The 23106-nt window shown below is 36.8% G+C and overlaps 1 pseudogene; it reads left to right on the top strand.

The window, feature by feature from the left end:
• Positions 1 to 11733: 11733 nt before the first annotated feature.
• LOC148791103 (U6 spliceosomal RNA) lies at positions 11734 to 11846 on the top strand (annotated as a pseudogene).
• The last annotated feature ends 11260 nt before the right edge of the window (positions 11847 to 23106 follow it).

Below are 23106 nucleotides of genomic sequence, written 5' to 3'. Positions count from 1 at the left end.
TTACTAGTGTATCGGTATTTTTTTTAAGTTTTATTTAGTTTTTTCGAAACCGATTCAGAGGGGTCAGTTTAAGGCCCGGCTACCCTCTGAACCAGTGTCAAACACGATACAACCTATTGATGGGCGTACCAATTAATCATTGGCATGATACATATCAATCGATACGGGCCGTTACATATTGATACTTTGAATCTTATTTTAAGTCTTTTACCTTTAAGAAAATTATATATAAAATATTAAAATTATTAGATTACTATTGGTTGACATTTGTTCCATATGGTAGACATGTGCCTTCTCATCCATTGATCTTTGCATTGCTTGGGAGGATTGACCATGAGAATTTCTTGCTTTCTCTTCATATGGCATTTAAAGTCATCGATCCCTTCTTTAGTTTAGGCTACAACAGTTTGGGTGCCTTCACAAATCACAAACAATGTTCTCTAAATATCGTTTACTTGGGTGGTCAAACCATTTGACCCAGATGGTCCAATGGCAGAACCATTCGACCTAGAAGACGATTCATAATTTAATAAAATTATTTAAATTATTTTTTAAACTCTTAAAATAAGCAAAGAACAAAAACTGAAATACGAGAGACAGTGCAAAAAAATTTGTTATTGAAAATTGTATGTTTCAATTAATATGTAATAGTGTGCTAAAATCAATTACAAAGTAGCCCAAAAGAGATCTCACCTATTTGTCTGGAATTGTTGGCCATCCTGTTTGGTGATCTGAAACAGATCCAAGAAGAAAATTGAAGAATTGCTTGTGAGTAGTTGAACATTATCATTATCTCTCTCTCCAAGGAAGAAAGAATCTCCAAGAAAAGAAAAGAACCAAGATGTAAATTAGTAAAAAGGTAACCAAAGAAGACATGCTAAATCAATTCAAGAAGAACAAGCATCAAGCCCCATGAGTCTATGTTTCTTATCTTTGGTTCCTATGCTCTCCTAGATTTTAAATTGAAATTAAAATGTCAAAATTGTTAGACAGTGTATGCCCTTATCTCCAATCAGATTGATGTACAGATATGCATTTATTGTAAATAAATAAAAGTGCATTATTGTTTCATTTTGATATTGATATGTTTCTGTGTAATTACCCCTTAAATTGGACACATATGAGACTTGTGTTAGTTTAAAATGTTATTAGCCGTTGGATAGACTTGGAGAGTTTATCTTGTCAAGGTTGACACAGATGTGCCGTCAAAGAAGTTGTGGCATCTTGTCTCAACTGCTAGCGTTAGACCCGAAGCACATGTAGTATGTGTTTGGATGAAACATTGAATTCGGACCATTTTCCGGTTATGCCTTGGACCTTAGATATTGATGGATAAAACTGGAAAGTTACACATAACTCATAGACTTGATTATGGTATTGCACTAGGTGTTGGATTGAGTTGTTTTTAATATGTCAATCAGTGATATCTATCAAGGGTCAGAACCTGGGTATGTTAGGACAGTCTGAGTGGATGATCATAGTAATAAGATCGACCCCTTTGTCGGAAAAGTGAATGATAGAGCTTATACTCTTTCTTACAGAAATCTGAACTGATAGCAGTGGATTTCAATTGTGTTTGAGATTTAGTTTTGCAAAATATATTTATTTGATATAATATTATATATATATATATATATTAATGTTTTATGAAAAAATGTTTACAAAAGGTTTTAATTCCCAGGATCCATCCGAGTAAAGAGTGTGACATTGCACCTTGCAACCAAGGGAGAGGTTCTTCCCTGTCGGGTAGTGTTTAATCATTATGGGCTAAGAGATTAAGTGTAAGAGACCATTAAGAGTTGATTACCTGATGGGTTTTATCTTACTTAAGTCCATTATCCTTGGATCTTCATAGGATAGCTAAATTCAATGATCATTTAAGCGTAAATGTTGGGCTCATATTGATCCCATAGTGATGTGCTCAAGGATTCACTGCGTTTAGTAGTGAATTTGGCCAAACCTTTTCACAGAGTTTAGGCCGAACCCATGTGGACTTATGTGAAGTCATTGTGGGGTCCCACGCCATACAAATCAGGATTAAGTGGGCCAATAAACACTCTGGAATCATGAGCCTTATAACTGATGGGCCTAAGGCCCATAATTAATATGATTAGTTAGGTTGTTAGTCATGTGACATGGGGCGAATCTGGGTTTGGATCTGGGTATGGAGCACCTAATCTTATAAGAAGATAAGGTATATCTCTCATTAGAGTCTAGATCTGATTTAAATCTGGATTATCAAGTAATTAAATTAGGAGATAGCTCCATAAGAGATTATAAAAGATGAGGGGGCAGACCAGTCCAAGACAACTTCATATTTTTGCAATTTCTGGTTCTCTCTACAACCTTTTGTCTCCCAATTTTTCCTAGTTCGACATCAGCTATTTAGGACTGATATAAATTAGTTTTTCCTCTAATTTTTGCAAGAAAAATTCAGGGGATATTAGGTTCATCATCCTCAGTTCGATTCAAGCAGTTGGATATCAGTTTTGCAGAAAACTATGTTGCTAAATCGGCTTCAAGAATACAGTGTGCCATCTTCAGTGGAGGCTGGTTTTAGGACTGATTGGGGCATGAACTTCCACCTTGGGATATGTGCCTGTGGCATCCATATCAAGTATACATATCCCTCTTAGTTTGGTTTCAAATTTGGCCCGATTCAGTGCAAGACCAACCCTAAAAAATGCAATTTTTCAAAACATAAGGAATTCGATTACCAAAACGATTAAAAAATTTTTGAAATTTCACCCAGCCATCTAGCATGGTTTGTCTATCCATATGATGGATCATAACCCTTCCAATAAAAATATCATTTGAAAGCCAAAGGAAGGTTTTTCAAATCATTAGATTGAAAATTCTTAGGTTTCTAAGTGTTGGTAGGGGTGAGCATAATTCGGTTAAAACCGAATAACTGAACTGAAAATTTCGATTAAATCGGTTCGGCTATTTCGGTTTTTGGTTATTTTGGTTTCGGTTTTTTGAATTAGAATTTCGGTTAACCGAATTAACCGAACTTTTTATTATTATATATAATATATAATATGTAATATATAATATATAATATATTATATATTTATATATTAATATATAATATACTAAAATTCGATTTCATAATATATATTTTATAGTATATAATACATAATATATATAATAAAGTATATATTATTAAAATTCGGTTTTAACCGAAAATCGAACAAAAAATTTCAGTTTCGGTTATTTCGGTTTTTCTAAATTTTGGTTTCGATTTGGTTTTTATTTTTTTAGTTCGGTTTTTAAAATTTTGGTTTATTCGGTTTGATTTTTAATCGAATAAACCGAATGCTCACCCCTAAGTGTTGGAGCTATCAATGTTTGACTGCCCTTTATAGCTAAGGGTAGTGTCAACCTGTAGTTGACTACCCAAAAGGCTATAGTCGACTACTCTTGCCAGCTAAAGCATGTAAATACCTAGACACTGTTCAATAGTCAACTACCCATTTTGCTATAGTTGACTACCTTTCTTAGTCAAGACACTGGAAATGAACTAGCCTATTACTTGGAGAAAATAATCGACCAAAGTAGAAAAAGATTCCTCTCTTAGTGTTATAATTGGCTACTAAGTAGTACTAGTTAACTACTTTGTCAAAAAATAGATTGTTAGAAGGCATAAAGGCCATTTCCATCTTTGGCATGCCTTCTATCTTGTTCCTAGTATAGAATAAGCATTCCTAATAAACAGAAAATGGTCATTTACTCTTAACCACTATAAAAAAATGTTTTTTCTTTGTAATTAATGAAAACCTTCGTTGTATATAGTATATAGCTTAATGAGAACACGTTTTGCAAGAGATCTTTCATTGTTAAAGAGATTTTTGAGCTTTATTAGTTATAGAAGTGAGAAAAACCGATTAGCCTTCAATCATATACGTTTCTCATTGAACTATTTTGAATCTCTTGCACTTGAATAATTTGATTTGTTTTTTGTTTTATCTACCTATTTCAGAGGTGTTTAATTTGTATTTGTGCCTTATTTCAATATCTATTGTAACAAGTGGTGTGTAAGGTTTAAAACACTATTTGAGGTTTGGTTGAGACCTAGAAGACCAATTAGAGTTTGATAGAGACATTTGGTAAGTTCTGTCAAGTTAGGTAGCACTCAAAACTCTATCCAAGGCACTTGAGAAGTCCTACTAGTTTTAAAGGCTTGTTGGCACTCAAGAAGTCCAACTGTTTAGTGGAAACTCTCAGGAGCTTGTCTATAAAAATCTATATGCATTGTCTCTTGTTCTTCAGTTATGCTTTACTTTGTTCTTGCTTTTAAGTTTTTGTAGTTATTTACCTTGCTAATTTACTCTTCACTAAGTGCATTACATTAACACAAAAAAATCTATTTGCAATAGTTTCTTTAATTTATTGTTCATTAACATTTGATTATGGCAATATATTGTTACTTACACTTGTTGCAATTATTTGTGTTTCTTGTTCATTTATTTTACATTACTACATTATCAAGTACTTGGACACACATAACCTTCATTAGGGGTGTCCATTAAAAACTGAAAAACCAAAAAACTGAATCGAACCGAGAAAACCAAATCGGACAATGTGGTTAACCAAACCAATCAGTTCGGTTTTGGTTTGGTATTTTTGAAAAATCGAAGGACTAGTTTGGTTTTCGATTAACCTACAAAAAATTGGTGGTTAACCGAACCGAGCGATATATATATTTTATATATATTTTTAATATGTCACATATTGAATATATTATATACAAATATATATTCATTATATATAAATGCATACATATATTATATTTATAATAATCTATTTAATAAATATATTATAATATTTATAATATATTATATATCATTTATTATTTATAATATAATATTATACACATATTTATATAATATATATTATAAATATAAAAAACTAAAAAATCGAAGAACTGAACTAGTCAAAAACCGAAACCAGCAGACCAGTTAACCAATGGTACCGGTTCGGTTTGCAAAAAATGCCCATGGTTCGGTTAATTGAATCGTGGACACCCTAACCTTCATTCTACTATATTTAGTTTCAATCTTTTGAGAAGGCTTTGAGTTACGAGAGGAAGTTTTATGGTATAGCCAATTCACCCCCTCTTGGGTAAGGCCATAAGGTTAAACACCAAATCTCTTGAGTCAATACAGAAAAAGGGATTAGCCACTAGTATCCAAAGAAAGAGGAAAATCCTAAATACAAGATAAAAGTAAGTGTGCTATCATTGGGAACGGCACCGATTTGACATTTTTTCTAAAGCACATCACAAGTATTTATTATATTAATAACTACTTCTCAACAAAAAGCTTTAACCTTTGAAGATGCTAGAATACACCATGCTTCTTTAGCAAGAAAGGATTAAGGTAGTCGAGGACAATGAAAAAAGATGCACAAGAAAAAGAGCCATAAGGAGAGTTTACCCAAATCCTTTTATCTCAGCAAGACTAGTTGAAGAAGACAATTCTCAAAAGAGAAATGAGTTTACTAACAGCCCCCATTTTGACTTTACTAAGTCCTTTCCATATACTCAAATCCCACTAATCCCCATCACCATAAAAGGAAGAAATGGGTTTTAACTTATGAAGAGATAGAGTAATGACAAAGAAATTGAGCCTTAAGATGTGTTTTAAGATTAAGGGGTAAATCCGATGACACCCAAATCATTGAAATTTGATACCGTTTACCCCTTAATCTTAAGACCCAAAGCCAAAACCGATTATGATCATCCAATTGGGATCATTTTGATCCCAAACCTTAACTCACGTTAAATTAGAAATCCTACATCATAGGTATGTAGATCCCAAAAAATCCAAATTCGTCAACACCTAGATCACCAAAATCTGTTACTATTTAACCGTTATCTTAAGACCCGAAATCGAAACCGATTCCGATCATTTGATTAGAGTTGTTTCGATTTTGAACTTTGTCTCACATCAAATCATATATCCAATACAATAGGTACGTAGATCTGAAAAAACCAAATCTGGAAACACCTAAATCATTGAAATTTGATGTCATTTACTCCTTCATCTTAAGACCAAAAGCTGGAATTGATTCCAATCATCCGATCGGGATCATTTTGATATAGAACCTTATCTCACATCAAATCATAAATCCAACACCATAGATACATAGAGCCCAAAAATCCAAATCCGATGACACCTAGATCACTGAAATCTGACACCGTTTGCCCCTTCATCTTAAGACTCAAAGTTAGAATCGATTTCGATCGTATGATCAAGATCATTTTGATCTTGAACCTTATTTCACATCAAATTATAAATCAAGCAACATAGGCACGTAGAGCCCATAATTCCAAATCTAACACTATTTACCCCTTCATCTAAATACCCAAATTCGGAACTGATTCCAATCATCTAATTGGGATTATTTTTGTTCATGAACCATAATATCTCATAGGAAATCAAAAATCCAACCCAGTAGATGCATAGAACTCGAAATTACAAGTCTAATGATACCAAGATTGTCCAATTTTGATATTGTTCACCTTTCCCTCTTGAGATCCAAAGTAGACTCGATTCAAACCCTACCCTCCATTTGCAATTTTCTTCTCTATAACTTTGAACCTTGGGACCCACATGACTAGATCTTTCTTATTGTCTTGATTGATTGGGAGGATCTCTCCTAGAGATGTCATGGCAGTCCCTTCCCTCAATCAATCTCTCCCCAAAAATCCTTTAAACCTCATCCATTGATCTCCCTATTCTCAAATCTCTTTCCTCCATTCTCTTCTAGAATCCTCCTTAAAAATCTATAAATACCCCCTCCTTTCTCACACACAAGGGCATATTCTAACTTAGATACATTGTAACATAGGGGGAAACCCATGTATGAACATTTACACAGCCATTAGCCACGTCCAAGGTCTTTCCCACACGTCTCTAGAGTCCCCCATACTGGTATTACAGTCAAAGAACCCCTAGGTTGTTCTTATGTCCACGAAGTGAAACATGAAGCATTCTTGAAATAATGAAAGTATAATAGAAAAGTTCCAATAATCCAGCATGTTCGCCACCACTTGGGCCACATTCTATCACACTTAAATGATTCTAGATCTCTTGAAGAATGAATTAAAGAGCTGATTCTAGTCGTGCATTAAATCAAAGTGAGGAACAGGAGAGATTACGAAGTCCAAAGTTTGATGAAATGGACGATGAAAAATTCAATATTGTTCTACACCCATAGGTGATAAATGAGTAGAACAAGGGCCCGTTTGGCACATCTTTCCACACGGTCTTTCGTCTGTTTAGAAGCCCGAAAAACTAATTTTCAGTCTATTCCCATTTGGTTTGCGGAAGATCTAGCCACCAAAATATGGAATACCGAAAAGCCGAGGGAGAGGTCCTCTCTTGTCGAGTAGTGTTTGATCATTATGAACCGAGAGGTTAAGTGTAAGACCATTAAGGATCATACATAATGGGCTAATCTAGCATATGTCCATAGTCCTTTGGCCTTCATAAGATGGTTGGACCCAATGACCATTTAGTGTAAATGTTGGGCCCATTAAGAGCCCAAAGTGATGGATTTAGGGATTCGCTGTATTCAGGAGTGAATTCGGCTAGGCCTTATAACAGATGCTAGACTGAATCCATGTGGCTGATGTGTAGATCAATGATAGGGTCTCACGCCATACAAAGAGAGCCAAGCTAGCCAGCATTAAAGTGGAAGTGAGCCTAAAAGCTTAATGGGCCTAAAAGCCCATTTCAAACTAGGTTAATTAGATTAATTAAATAGGGGCGGATCTGGGATTTGGATCAACAAATAAGATAAGGGGTTATCCTTATCCACTTAAAGAGTCTAGATCCAAATAAAGCTTTGGATCAAAGGAACTCCTAATTTGATTAGGAAGGTTGATCTTTATATGCAAATAAGATAAGGGATTATCTTTATCACTTAAAGAGTCCAGATCCAAATAAAATATTTGGATCAGGAAACTCCTAATGAGATTAGAAAATTCTCTTTAAGGCTATAAATAAGAGAGCAGGGTGAACCTTCAAATCACACTCACTGAATACAGAGAGAATACAACACAGTTAGACTACTCTTGTCTTCTGCTCTTTTTCTTCCTGCTCTTGCCACCCTATCCTATTCGATCTCCAGTTCTTGGATTGGATCAAGATTTGATTTTGATATTGTTTCTTGCCAGAAAAAACAACTTAGAAATTGTGCTCACTATCCCATTTGATTCTTGCTGAAGAATCACTAGTTCTTGGTAAAGAACTACCTGCTAATAATGAACAAAGAAATTAATCAAATACATTCACTACATTACCTGACTTATATTAAAAAGCCGAAGAGAATATTGCTAAGCTTTCATCCAAGACACCATTCATGACCAATGATATTTACCTTTAGGATGACTCCAACTTCTGGACTGGCAACATCTATGGTCACCTGATCATAAACAGACAATTAAAGAACACAAATATTTGTTTTGGTTATGGCCATCAACAAAATTTCAGTATTATGACATTCTAGTCACAACTCACAAACATTAACAGCATATCATTATAGCATCACAATTCACAAACATTGCATCATGATAAATACCTTATCAGTTTTCACTTGAGCACGGGAACCATATGAACATGTGTATGTAAGGTACACCCGCATAGAGATACAATATCATATTGTTAGTTGGACCAATTAAAATTAATTCAAGTGGGCCCCACAAATGTTTTGTGGATTCCACATAAAGAACATGTGAACCCCACCCATGCTAAAGCCATATAGGAACCATATGGTGTTTATAATCAATGCAAGATAGTACTTAGTATATGTGGGGCCCATACATTGTTATTGTAGGTGGGACCCACAAGACCCGGATCCACTATCATTTGGACCACTATGACCCAACCATGATGGGTGAAGTGTCAAACATGCACTAAGTATCCCAGATCAGTAATGTGCATACTCGAGCAATTCCAAACGGTCTTTTGGGTTGATATTGTCTTCCAACGGATCGATGAATAATCACACTTACCAAACAGTCTACGGGCTTCTCAGGACTTATGTCAAAAGCTCAATGCGTCTTTTGACTGTCAGAACTACCAGAAGATCTTCTCAAAAAGACTTGCAAAACAGGCCCTAAGTCATTAAATGAAAAAACAATAAAAAGAATAATTAAAATAAAAGGATTAAATTAGAATGAAAATAAATAAATAAATATAGAACAAATAAATGGCCAATCATTTGAATTATCTTTGTCATCATTGATATTCCCATATTCCCATTTAATGGGAAGCTGTACCCCTTGACTGTTATTGTGATGGGTGCAAACCCCTTCCAATTCTTGAAACCTTTAGCTCTAGGTGTTCTCATGATGATGGGTGGAAGTTATTTTCTTTAAAACTATCTACCTGATGATATTGCAACATAGAGAAACACCAAGTACTCATTTTCCCAGTGATAATTTGACCCCTTACTTATGTTTCCTAGCTTTTGCCCCCCCCCCCTATCAATGTTTCCTAACTTTTGGCCCCCGTCAAGAAAAAACTCTAGCTCCGCCCCTACTCTGGATGAAGAATTCATCAACACTCTTTTCTTCAATCTACAAATTAAACCTCTCTTATCTTTTATGGGTATTCTGGTCTAGAATAGAATTGTTTTCCTGACAAACATCAATGACCATTTCTGTTATTTTTCTTGGGACAAATGCACATGTTTAAGTGCCAATATAGAAACCCAGTTTTTTCTTATAGGAGTAGCAGCCCATTGTTTTGTCTCGTCATGTCTTCAATGTGCTCCATTAGGAAAATTGAAATATCTATTTGTGGATAAATACAATGTACAGTGCCAAAAAAAACAAATTGTAGCAAGTACACGTGTAATATTATTAAATATAGTTTACAGCACCCAACTTTTTATTATTGTGGACAATTTCATTTTTAAACTGTTGAGGGCATTTGAAACTATATGAAACAAAACTATCTTTCTTGGTAAAACATTTGAGTAGTCCATGATTTGAAATCTAACATTAAGTCATTATAAGAATTTATCTTGAGTAGGAATGAGAAATAATTCGGTTTGCTTAAATAACTTATTCTTGAAACCAAAAGCTCTTTCGAGAGGTTGGGGAGTTCACCTAGACTTTTATGTTTGTGCTTTTCTATTCTAATTTTGGTATATATGCTTTCATTAGGTAGCATTCTAGTTTTATTTTATTACATAAAACTAAAGTCTTGCTTATGATATCAGGAGACCACAAAAGAAGATAATCCCATAACCCTAAAACTAGTTTCATGTAGGAAAATGAGAAGAGATATGGCAGAATAATATTGCTAAATCGAGTGGTTTTCAGTGTGAAAAGGGAAAAATAAATTTGGTCCAGCAAAAGAGATTAAACCAAGAGAAAGGACACCTTTTATTCTTCTCCTCCTCCTGAAGTTGTTTCACCAATTTTCTTTTAATGATTCATGGAGGAACTGGTTAGTAGTAGCAACCTGTTCACCCTCAAAGGAAAGGTTTCTATAAACTTTGCACCCCCTTCTTGAAGTTTTTGGAAGTTGAATTCTGATGAGAGTATCTAGGGCAACCCAAGGCCCTCTAAATCGGGAAGTGTTTTGAGAAATGGGACTAGAGAGGTTATCCTCCTCTATTCTGTCTCATTGGGTGTTGGGAATTCTCTTAAGGCTAGCTACCATACAAGGGGTCCTCCTTGTAAAAGAATTGGGTGTGGAGAAATTGCTGATAGAATGGGACTTTAGGGTAGTGGTGGAGTGGTTAAATAATCTGGAGAACATCATGAGGGGTTATAAGAATGAGTTAAAGAAATATAGATGGTTGACAAGGAATATGTCAGTTACTGTACAGTGGGTGAGGAGATCAGCTAATGCTTTTACTCATAGCTTGGCAAAATAGGGCACAATTCAGAAAACTTTATTTTGGGCACAACTGTAATTCTGTATTTGTAATCATGCACCTTTTGCTTTAGTTTTTGCGTTTCAATTATTTGTGTGGTTCATATTTGGTGAGGTGGCATTTCACGCCTTCCCAAGGGACTAAATATGTAATCTCTTTTTGATTTAATGGAAATATGACCACTGCCTTAGACCATTTTTCTTGTAGGCTCTGTTTGGTTTGTGGGAAGATTTGGGTGGGATGGAATGGGATGGGAAAGTGTAAAAATTTAACTTTCCATTGTTTGGTTTTATTGGGATGGGATGGGATGGGATGGGATGGGAAAGTGTAAAAGGGAACCGAAATGGTATTGTTCACCTTCCTCCTTCGTTCGAGACAAATAAAGGCGAGTTAGTGGCACTGTTCACCTTCCTCCTTCGTTCGAGACGAACAGAGGCGAGTCAAGCGATGACTACCCCCTTCATCTCCCACCTCTCCCACTCTCTTCCTCCTCTCTTCTTCTTCTTCTTCTTCTTCTTCTCGTTTCAACCTCTTTGTTTATTCCCAATTGCCACTGTAACTTGTATGGCCTCGAGGCGATGTTGACGTCGATGTCGAATGGTCACGATTGGCAATGTTACTACCTAAACTTTCGAATGGTCACACCGGCATGATTGTGCTCTGACGTTGCTGCCACCTTACGGGAGGAGGGAGATCGTAACTCGAGTTTTCTCGAGTTTTCCCACCGAGGTCGCACCAAAACAGTGCGACCCCAAATCCATGATTTTGGAATCTTACATCCCACCTTTTTCTCATCCCATCCCCCTCTTTCCCAAACAAATATGAGAAAAGGGAATCTCTCTTCGGAGACATCCAATAAAATTGGAACGATACAGAGAAGACTAACATGGCCCATGCGCAAAGATGACACGCACAAATCGAGAAATATGAAAAAAGGGAATATTTTTAGAATACTCCCTTTTTCCCATCCCCATCCCACAAACCAAATAGTTTTGGTTATTGGTTATTGGTTATTGGTTATTGCATTGGTCATTTGGTTGCATATTTTTTGTTCACCTTTTTCCTTAATGTGGTCAGATTTCATCCAAGTAAGATGTATTTAATAGATGTCATTAAAACTTGAGCACCCAAGGTAGCATTGTTTGATAGGTGTAGGCCCCGTAGCTAGTTTAGCATTTCCCTAGAACACCTAAGCCATTTTGAATTTGTGTGTATGTCTAACTTCATTGATTCCACATTAGTCGGTTCCATGTTTTGCATAATCAAATCAAAGAAGTTTCTCTTTTTATAGGACAAGTGTCAACAAGTATTTTTTTAAGTAATAAAATGGTCTTTCTTATAGTTTTTGAATTCAATGACTCTCATTTACATATATAGTTAAAAATATAGGATTCTTCGGTTCCTATTTTCATGTCTAGGTGTAAATGATTTAATTTGTTAGAAATTCATGCTTCATTTAATTTTGTTAATGACTTTATTTAGTGTTAACTTTTCCTTGTGTAGTTAATGATCTTTTGCTTTGTTGTTGAATTAAATAGTTAAAATTTTAGCATTTAATTATTCTCTTGTTAAATTAGTGAGTGTGTTAATTTCGGTAAAATAATTCAAACCCAAAATTATTAAAATCATTCTTGGGACATTGGTGAAGTAGAGGCCAGTTTAACCGGGTGCGTGTGAGGTGCCTAATACCTTTTCACACCGTACCTTGGTCCCCAAATCCAAAGAATCTCTAATTCCCATTTGGGAACCAGTCACCAAGAAAACAAATCATATAGAATTTTCCTAAATTTGCATTTTCCAAAAATTTAGGTTGTGACTCTATACTCCATTCCATTTCCCATCGGGTCGAGTAGCCATAGATGGCAACTCCACCAGGGACTTCCTAAGAGGACTAAACTTGAAACATTGAGTTCTATGGATTATTTTCTAACTTTTGGGCTTCACTTGTGCTGCACACATGCCACACATATTGCAGTGCATTTTGTCCTTCTAACTCGATTATAGGTGGTCCTTGGTGTGATTGCTTAGGGATAACCGTCATAGAAAGAAGAGGACTCTTCTCTCTTACCTTAGGTATATCCAAGCATCGTTTGAATAAGGTTAGGGGCTTTGGATTGATGAGGTGAGGCCTCAACAACGTGTCCAAGCCAAGTCTTGAGGTATATGGGTAGGTTGACCCAACTGAGGTTCCCTATACACATTAGGAGTATGTAGAAAAAAATTGAAGTCATTGCATATAAAGCCCTAGAAATCTCCCCTAGGTGGCCACTAAGGCATTTCATTGCATTCTTCTACATGCCTAAGTCGTAGAATTTCTTCTTCATTTACTTGTCATTTGCCTCCTCTTTCTTTGTTTTGTCCTAGCTAAAGCAACTGAACCAGATTATAGTGGGCCTACACAGGTACTCCTCTCCTTCTTAGTTAAATATGCATCTTAAGAGTCGCACCATGACTCATTGGAAAAGAATTGGTAGGAGGTTAGCCAAGGTAGTAGAACTGGAGACCTTGAGTCTTATAACTAATACAGAGGTGGCACCAACGTCCCCTAGTATCCCTGAGAGTAAACGGTGGTTGAGCCAGAACCTATGGCTTACAACTCAGGAACTGAAGGAACCACTCCTACCACTAGGGGTGCAACTTGGGCGGGCCTAGCCTGAGCTTGAAACTGCCCAATCCGGAATTTTAAACAGGCTAGGCTTGGGTCCAAGAAGTCAAGCTTTTTTATTTTTCGGACCGGGCCCGAGCCTAGCCCTTAGGTAGCCCGAACCCAGCCCAATTATACACAATTATATATATATATATATATATATATATATATATATATACATATATATGTATATATGAAAATGTTGCATACATATTTACATATGTATACATACATAAATATATGTATATATATTTGCATAAATACATTTATATGTATAATTTTAGAGTGGGTTCATTGACCAACCCAAGCCCAGCCCGGGCCCGAGCCTAACCCGAGTGCATCAAATTACAAGGTGGGTTGGGCTCGGGTTGGAAAAATCAGGCTTGACCTCGGGCTCCGGCCTTAAGCCCAAATTTTAGGGTCGGGCCTGGGTTGACCATAAACCCGACTCAACCGGTCCGACTTTTACCCCTACCTACCACCCAAAGTCAAGAGATGGATTTCACCCAATTGGTAAGGGTTATGGAGTAACTCCACCATAAACAAATAGAACAATTCCAAACCCAAATGGAACAACTCTATTCTAAAATGAGTTAATTTTGGGCAAAAAACCAAACCCAATTATCCAATAGGCAAACACTTGAACCCGATGGCCCACCTACACTATCCCTAGCTCCTATAGCCTAATCACTAGGTCCTAATCCATCGAACCAGGTGCATGTTCACCATGGTCAACAAACGCAAGATGGCCCAATGTCTACCATCCTAATGAGACCCACTACATCCCAAGCCCAACCATCTTGAGCCCCCTCTTATTCTACCTTGACCCAAGAACAAACCCAACCAACAATTCTCCCATTAGCGGCTAACGCAAGAGGCAAGTTCTCAAATAAGGGATCCTTGGGTCCCTACAACCCTAGCTCTTATAGTCCAGACCCAACGACAAGCTCACACCTCATGGACACCATCTACATCCATCCCTATACCATCAACTCAAAATAAATGGGCTAGTTGGATTGCTCTTAGGGGCTCATTTAGCAAGCCTCTACCCCTTGGAACCAAGCACAAACCTATGGATAAGGCCATAAGGGGCAATATCTCCATCCCAAAGTATGATGAACCAAAGGTTGGCCTACTTAGAACAGAGCCTTAGCAAGTTGTAAGGTAATCACTTGGATTTGGCTGACTTAGACTTTATCACAGGCCATAGACTTACCCCAGGATTCAAGTGGCCTGAAATTGACTATTATGATGGGACAGGTTGTCCCTAAGCCCATGTGAAGATGTATGTACAAACTCTAAGACCAATGGGCTTGACTAATGAGCCACTAGTCCAAATGCTTTCAAAGCCTAACTAGACTAGCTCTTACCTGGCTAATGGATATAGATCCGAGCACAATTAGCACTTGGACAAATCTACTTAATGAATCATTTACCAAATTTATTTCTAGGTGAAGGGCCCAGGCAACTCAAGTGCTAAAAAGGCCAAGTGAAGAAGACCAGATTGCTATGGTTTTGAAAAGTCTCAATACAAAATATTCAAGTAGATTCACGCTAACCCATCTTCCTATGTACCATGCATTAGTCTTTGTTAGTTATAAAATCGAAGGCTCATTAGCAATCGGTACAATAATCCCACTTATTTCCTCTACAAACAAGATCGATAATGCACCCACCAGTAGTAAGAAACCCACACGGGGGGCTGGATCTTCCAAGCCAGAGGTCAACCGGCTACAAGCCTTAACCAACAATGAATAATTTAAGAAAAGCATAAGTTTATGAGAGTAAACTAGAATAGACTCAACATGCCTAGAACAATCAACCAGGGTAGTACAAGAGTTAGTACCCTCGGAGACTAGACAAAGAATATACTGATTTGGGTAGACCCATGAGCCAACTACTCCTAGGCCTACTTAAAATGGGCTTTTTGACTCCCTTAGCAACCAGGCCACCTTTGGACCCTTTACCATCTTGGTTTAATAAAAATGCTATTTGTGAATTTTACCAAGGACCAGGTCACTAGACTAATAATTGTCATGCACTAAATAATTCCATATAAGACTTCATAGACAAGACACAGATCACTATCCCAAGTTCAAGCAATCAACAACATCCGAATATCACTACGAATTCATTACCTAGGCATTAGGCTGGCACTTTGCAAGCCAAGATATGGTCCAACCATTGATCCAACAAAGTTTTATCATACCAATCCAACCAATAAATTTCATACCAATGGTCTTAACATCATCAGAGGAGTTAGATACCACATCATTAATTGGACCAATCAAGAAGAAGGGAAAGAAACCAATGGAATCAAGAAACGTGGCTACATTTCATCAATAAGTTGGACCAACCTTTGACTGTAAAAAATTCATCAACAAGATCCAACTAGAAGAGAATGTGAATATGGTCCTCCTAGTAGTCAATGAAACCCTCTTCTGTGTTCTGGGACCAACCACGTTTGACAAGCTGGTTGGAGATACAAAAGATAAAGAAGTTGGACTTGGACCCATATTTCCTATAGAGCCTAAGCCTAACAAATAGGCTAGGATTGATGAGTGCATGCAAGATTTATTTAGACCACCAGAGTATTATACAGTCCCTTATGACTACAAGAATTCTCTAGAGGAATCAATGAAACACCTATCCCATCCTATGAATCTCGAAGGAGTAGTCCGAGTGAATCAACAAAGTCAGAAATGTTAACAAAAAGGTAGTCGTCTAGTATCATTAAAGGACATAATCAAGGTAGGACAACAAAATAGGGGCCCAAGAATTATCTATTCTATGCCATTAGAATACATCCTCCAAAAAGGGACAAAAGAGCCAATCAACTTAGGACCCATAAGAAGGACTAGCTGAGGTGATAATTATCAAAAAAAAGGACTAGCTGAGGTGACACATATGACTAGAGGTGGTAGGAATTTTAAACCCCCTCATTTAGAATCACAACACATGGATAGATAAAGTGCAAGTGAAGCCTCAACATCCATGATACCTCCAATAGTGCCACCAGTAGTATAACCAGTAGAATCATCAGCACCATCAGTACCCTCAGCAGCATTACAGTCAAAACCATCAACACCAACATAAGAAATGGTTAACAAGATCATGAGCAGAACAAAAGTCAAGGCCAAATCAGGTAGGCTAAACGAAGATGTGGTTAAGCAGCTAAAGAGAACCCCAGCTAGAATTTCAATTTGGGGATTATTGACAACCTTTCTTGGCCATAGAAAGACAGTGATGGACCTGCTTAGCCAAGCATATGTCATAAATGACATAAGCCCTCAAGACTTGGCTCATACCATTGCAAGTTTAGGTCAAACCTATGCCATCACCCTCAAAGACCAAGACTTGCCAAGGAAGGAGTTAACCATACAAAAGCTCTCAACATAATTGTTGACTGCATGAACCAAAGGGTCCCCTATGCTTGTTAGACAATGAGGCAAGATTAAATGTTTGCCCACTTTGGACTGCTCAATACTTAAGTCTAGAATATGGTCTTCATCCTTCTGGGGTTATAGTCAAAACCTTTGATAGTCATGAAACAAAAGTATAAGGGAGGGTTACCATCAACCTTACCATAGGGTCGATTCATTTCTAGGTCACATTTGTGGTTATCGATGCACTTGCAAAGGGTTGCATTCGGTTGGGGTAGTATCATCATCCCTCCATCAAAGGGTTAAGTTCCACCATGGTGACGACATTATTAGCATCCTTGGAGGTCTAGAATTATACTTCGGAATCCATGCCACGACAAAGCGATCTGCCACTGTTGAGAGAGTACAATTCAAAAATCTTAAGGATGAGAACATTACCCTTTTACTAGGGGTCCTCTAACATCATAGTAGTACGAATATTGAGATATATGGGGTATGTAACAAGGCCAGGACTAGGCAAAGGACAACAAGACATTATTGAACTGATCTCAATACCACAACCTAATAGAAGATTTGGGCTAGGGCACAAACCAATGCAAATTGAGTTGAAGGTGGCTCGGTTAAGGGATCCATGTCAATGACACCCTACACCTTAGACCTAAATGACTACTTAATTAAGGCAAAGGAAAAACTAGTTAACCTTCCTGTCCCCTAAGGTAGACCCAATGAGCATAGCCACAGGGTGGGAAGATGAGAGACTATAGGAAAAAACATTTGACCATTATAAGTGTGAAATCCAATTGGTTGAGTTTGCATACGGGGACTTCCTAAGCCTATTCCTGGAGTTAACTGAAATAGTCCATGATTGCTTTCAACTTGATGATTCTAACCTCCTCGGTCTAACCAATCTATTCCATAAACTAAATGATGAAACACCGCTTGATGTAGCTTGATTGTTGACGACTAAGGACCACAAACTTTTTTAACTAGTCAAAGTTGGACATCAAATGAATACATTGCCTGGCCTTTAAATTGAGCCATTTCCATAGAGGTATCGAGTCCAAAAGGTTAGGGAAATGAGGAAGCATATATCACTCCTTTCCTTTCAAGTGGTTGGGTTAGCCCAAACTTCTAGCAATCACTAATGTATGACCCAACACTAGATGATGAAGAATGGATTGGAGTTGATCCAATGCAGATGACAAACCTCTTTTGACAAGGATGCTTATATGTTAATGAAGAAAAGAACTGGGTTTTCTGCATGACTCATCATATTAATCTGAATGTTGAAGGGGCACTACCCATTTTTGTAACTTAAAACCCTTACAAGTTGGATGAAGATTCCTATTGGTGCTTTTAGAGATTTTTCATAGACATTGAGGAGGATGAGTCATCAAATGATTGGGAGGCAAAATTTATGGCTAAAACAAAATGATAGAGGTTAGAAGAGAGCATTCATGAACCCCTAAAACAAGTCCGAGGAGGATCTTGGGTTGAAATAAGTACCCACCCTTGCATTGGAACTTAGTGAAATAAAGTCCATTAAGGAGGTAAGTCAATCGAGTCAGACCCCATGGAAATTGTCTCAGTTCCAACAATTCCATAATCTAAAATGCCGCCTTCACCTAGCAGTAGTATGGGCAATAACTCCACATCCCCAGGTATGCACTCTCCATCTTATCATCCCGATGATGGAATCCTATCATCTTTGAGTGGAAATTGGGTTAAGTCCCATGTCTGCACTACCATGGCTCCAATTCATCTTACGTTGTATTGGCATACCTAAAACATTGCAAGTAGAAGTGACAAAGGTACCAAACACAACCTTAATTATCTAAGATAGCCACAATCCATGAGATGCTGGATGCATGTTATTTCACTTGACTCACCAACCATAAGTCGAAATTGGATTTGCTCTTCATAGAGCACACCTCACATAAACCTCACAACACACTATAGTCATGCACTGGGAATATTTCCCAACGAATGACAACTTACAAGTATAGAGATGTTCTTGATGTGTGGCCTGCAAGTGTTGTGAGGTTGGTGAGAGGCATCTTGTGAGAAGCATATCTGAATTCCCCTAAATCCCTAACCCGCGACTCTTCTATATATACTTTTATCCTCATGAGTGGTTAGGTTCAGGATACTGTACATATTTGAGTTGCCATCTCACTGCAAAAGGGCATTCTATGTCCATATTTATGCTTTTATTCCTTACAAACAATTTTCTTAGGGAATTTCTCACCATCATCCAATTCTCCACGCTTGTCACCCTCCATGGTTGCCATCAAATTATAGGCTTATTTTAATGAAAATTTTCTTTTTGAATCCACCCACCACACCAAAGTTATCATCCTTGTCTTTTGATGGTATAAGCTACAACTTTAATTTTGTTCCAAATATGATTTGGTATTAAGTTTTAAATGTTATTTGTATATATCCCAGCCTTTTATTTGGAAACATCCTTCTTGTATGTGCAGGGCTAATGTTACATATGTTTATCTCTCCCCAGACCTCGTATTGACAGGACCCTCGTGCACTAGGTTGCCCTTTTAGATCCTACTCTTTTATTCTTTGGTCAATAGCATCTTCGACTTTCAGGTCTATGCACTAGGCTAATTCCACATTCACTTGGCCCCATTTGGTGCATCTTTCCATGCGGGATTTTTGGCTATTTAGAAGCTTGACCCCACATTTTGGTCTTCTCCCATTTGGTTGGGAAAAGTTTTAGCCGCCAAAAGATTGCATCCCAAAAAGATGCAAGAAACCTATCTTGGGCTGAATTCAAGAAGCTCCAATTGAAGCTTTTTGGCTTTTTTTCATCTTGTCTTCGCGTGGGAAGACACGCCTCCAACCAAACGGTCTATGGGATGCCAAGATCTTTATGTAAAAGCCCACTATGTCTTATGGCTGCCAAAACTTCTAGAAGATCTTTCAAAAGAGACTTGTCAAACGACACCTTCATTTTCTAGGGATTTGTCATCCACCCACAGCCTTCCATAAGCTTATCATTTTCCTGTTTCCCACTCTCTACACAATTCTTCTTTTAACAAGTCTCCATGCTCAAGATGCTCTTTCTTTCATAAAAAATTCCCACAAATTCTCATTCCTCATTACATATAGTAATTTGTGGCTTCTGTTATGACCATCCAACTTAGTATGTGTTTGATTCCATTGGCATTTATTGCATATGAAGCAAAATGAAACAACTGTTTGGTTTCACCGTTTATCAGATAAATGGTAAAAAGCTGAAATATTTTGATTTTTGTGCATGGGGCATTTGGGGAATGCCAAATTCTTGTTTCCCCAACACCCTAGCGTTTCTTGAAACCAAATGTTGATTGCCACACTTTAATGGGTATTAATTTGAGGTGGAGAATAAAAAACGTTTAAAGTGAAACCCAACGAAACAACAAAAACAAGAAATGTTTAAAGTAAAAATCGTTTAAAGTGAAAAAGTATAAATAAACGTTTAAAGTGAAAAAGCACAAATAAACAACCACCCATAAACGTAAACGAAACCAAACACCCTCTTAACTTTCCACTTTACTAGGAGGACTACTGGTTTTTTTCCCTTTTGTCCATAGAAATTTCTTTTGCATCCTATTAATTCCACAACTTTGTCTTGGGGCATCCACCAGCACAATAGTTGTTTGACTTTAAGTCCTTCTTTGGTGGGCTGAAATGCAATAGCTTTGGATTTCCCAGTAGGCCCTACACATGCAGACACACTATTACCTTTGGTGGAAAATCCAGAGAGTGCAAATCAATAGTCAGCCAGTCGTTTGAAAGTAGAGGTGGCAAATGGGTGGGTTGGGTTAGGTTGGGTGAGGGTTGAGTACTAACCCACACATATTGACCCATTAATCCATCTCCCACCCATATTAGTGGGTCAAAGTGGGTCACAACCCACTCTAACCCTTACCCACCCTAACCCATCCATTTGACCCACTAATTCAAAACAAAACCTTAACCTTTTAATTTTTCTCTGTTTTAATTGCATAAACATATAGAGCTATATATTTCAATTGAAAAATAAAAAGTTTCAATTTTTTCAAATAAATAAACAATAAAAATTTGTAACAATACAAAAAATGTAAAAAATATTTCATGTAAAAAACATTGAAAATTGCAGAAAATATAGGAAAGTTGTAAGAAAATTCAAAAAATGTAAAAATGTGAATAGAATTATATATAAATGTAAAATATACACATATATGTTTTAACTAAAAAACATAAAAAGGAAAACAAGTTCAAAAAATATTTTCATATATAAAATACATAAATACAAAGAAATTGCAAAAAAATAAAAAATTATAGAATTGCAAACATAATAAAAATTTCAAAAACAAAAAGAAAATCTAAGTTATATAAACTAAAGAAATTGCATAAAATAAAAAAATCAGAAAATAAAATTTGTAGAAAACACCAAAAATTATAGAGAAACAAAGAAATTGCAAATAAATAACAAAAAATACAGAAAATATATAGATTGTAGAAAATAGAAAATGAAAAAAAAAACGAATTATAAAAAATAATGGGAATTATAGCAAAACACTAAAAAGAAAAAATACAAGAAAATTGAAAAAAAACAAAAAAATCAGATAAATATAAAGATGGGATAAAAGCAGAAATTGCAAAAATACATAAAATGATAAAATTCAAAAATTATATATTATAGCAAAAAAGTAAAAAATTGCAGACAAACTAATAAAATGATAAAATTTTTCAAAAAAAATCAAGCAAAACTGGACAATGCATCCACTGAATAATGAAGCAAATTTAAAAAAAAAATATTTCAGAGATACAAATTTACAAAAATATTTTTGCATAAATTTGTAGCACCCTTAATGGGATTTACATTTCAAGTTGCAAGAATTTACAAGACATTATAAATATTTCAAACTGATTATAGCATATAAGGGCAACTTTTGGATCCTAATATCAATAAAAATAATAAATTTAATAAAATTTAAAAAATAAGTAGACTTTTTTAAAATAATATAACAAAGGGGCAAAGTTACTATTCATCATCTTCTTCTTATAGTTTATTAATCAAAAAATCATCGAACAAAAATGAGAAAATCTAAGAACAATAAAAAAGAATTAGAACAAGTTATCTGGATTTTGATGTAGGCCTGACTGAATATGATCGACAGGACAGAGTGGGTTTCAAACAGTTTTAGTCACGAGTTACTTACCTTCCAACAGTAATGGGTTCTACGAATGCTGACAGAGGTCAACTGGAAGCAAGACGAATTAACTACGATGATTCGCTCAGAGATGAACAGGAAAGCAGCGTTGAAGGAACAAGGTTCAAATCTGCCGCTGCTCTGGTGGTAGTTCATCCACCGTCTCTGTTCGGTGCTAAGATGAGAAAGAAAAGTAAACAATGCGCTAGAATCCGGCTTCCGCCGTCGTCGTCGCTCTGTTCGGTCACAAATGGAGGGCGAAGAATGACGTTCAACTTGGGCCTAAGGTAAGACAGAGAGACGATGGAGACAGGTAAGAAGAGTTGTAGGTGGGAGAGAATAGGAGGAAAACCATAAAGAGAAAGATAAGGTTTCTCAGTTATCGGTGAAAGGAGGGAAACGCCGCCGCTTCTGGTTTCAGATCCGCCGCTGCAAAGCAGCGCTGTCTAAAACGGAAAGAAAGGAGTAGAAAGGGAATAAAAGAGAGAGAGAGAGAGAGAGAGAGCGGACAAAAGTGGACCAAAGGACGACGAAGAAAAGGAGAGGGATGGTGAGATCACCACTGCCAAGAGTTGCAACGGTGACCGAAAATAGAGGAAGATTTCAAAGAAGAAGAAGAAGAATGAGAGATAAAAGGAAGAAGAGAGAGTGGAAGAGAGAGAAAATTGGGCCGGAGGTAAGGGTGCGCCGCCGCTGGTTGTTCGTTCGAAGGAGGTAGGGGATGAATAGTATTTTTATCCTTATTTGATAATATTTTTAAAAAGTTAATCTATTTAAGTGACAGAGAGAGAGAGGGTGGTGGTGTGGCGGCGAGCTTCAAGATCTGAGCGCGACAGAGGAGTGGTGCAGCATCCACCTACCAAAGATCTGAAAATGAAGCAAGAGAGAGGGAGAGTGGTGGTACTACGGTGATCTGAGCGAGAAAGGGGCGGTGCGACATCCACCTACGGTAGATCCGAGCACGACAAAGGAGTGGTACAAC

The sequence above is a fragment of the Nelumbo nucifera genome, chromosome 6 (genome assembly GCF_055504915.1).
Source record: "Nelumbo nucifera cultivar China Antique chromosome 6, China Antique-T2T, whole genome shotgun sequence".
NCBI lineage: Eukaryota > Viridiplantae > Streptophyta > Magnoliopsida > Proteales > Nelumbonaceae > Nelumbo > Nelumbo nucifera.
Note: the sequence above shows the minus strand (reverse complement) of the source record. Positions and strands in the feature narration are given on the sequence as shown.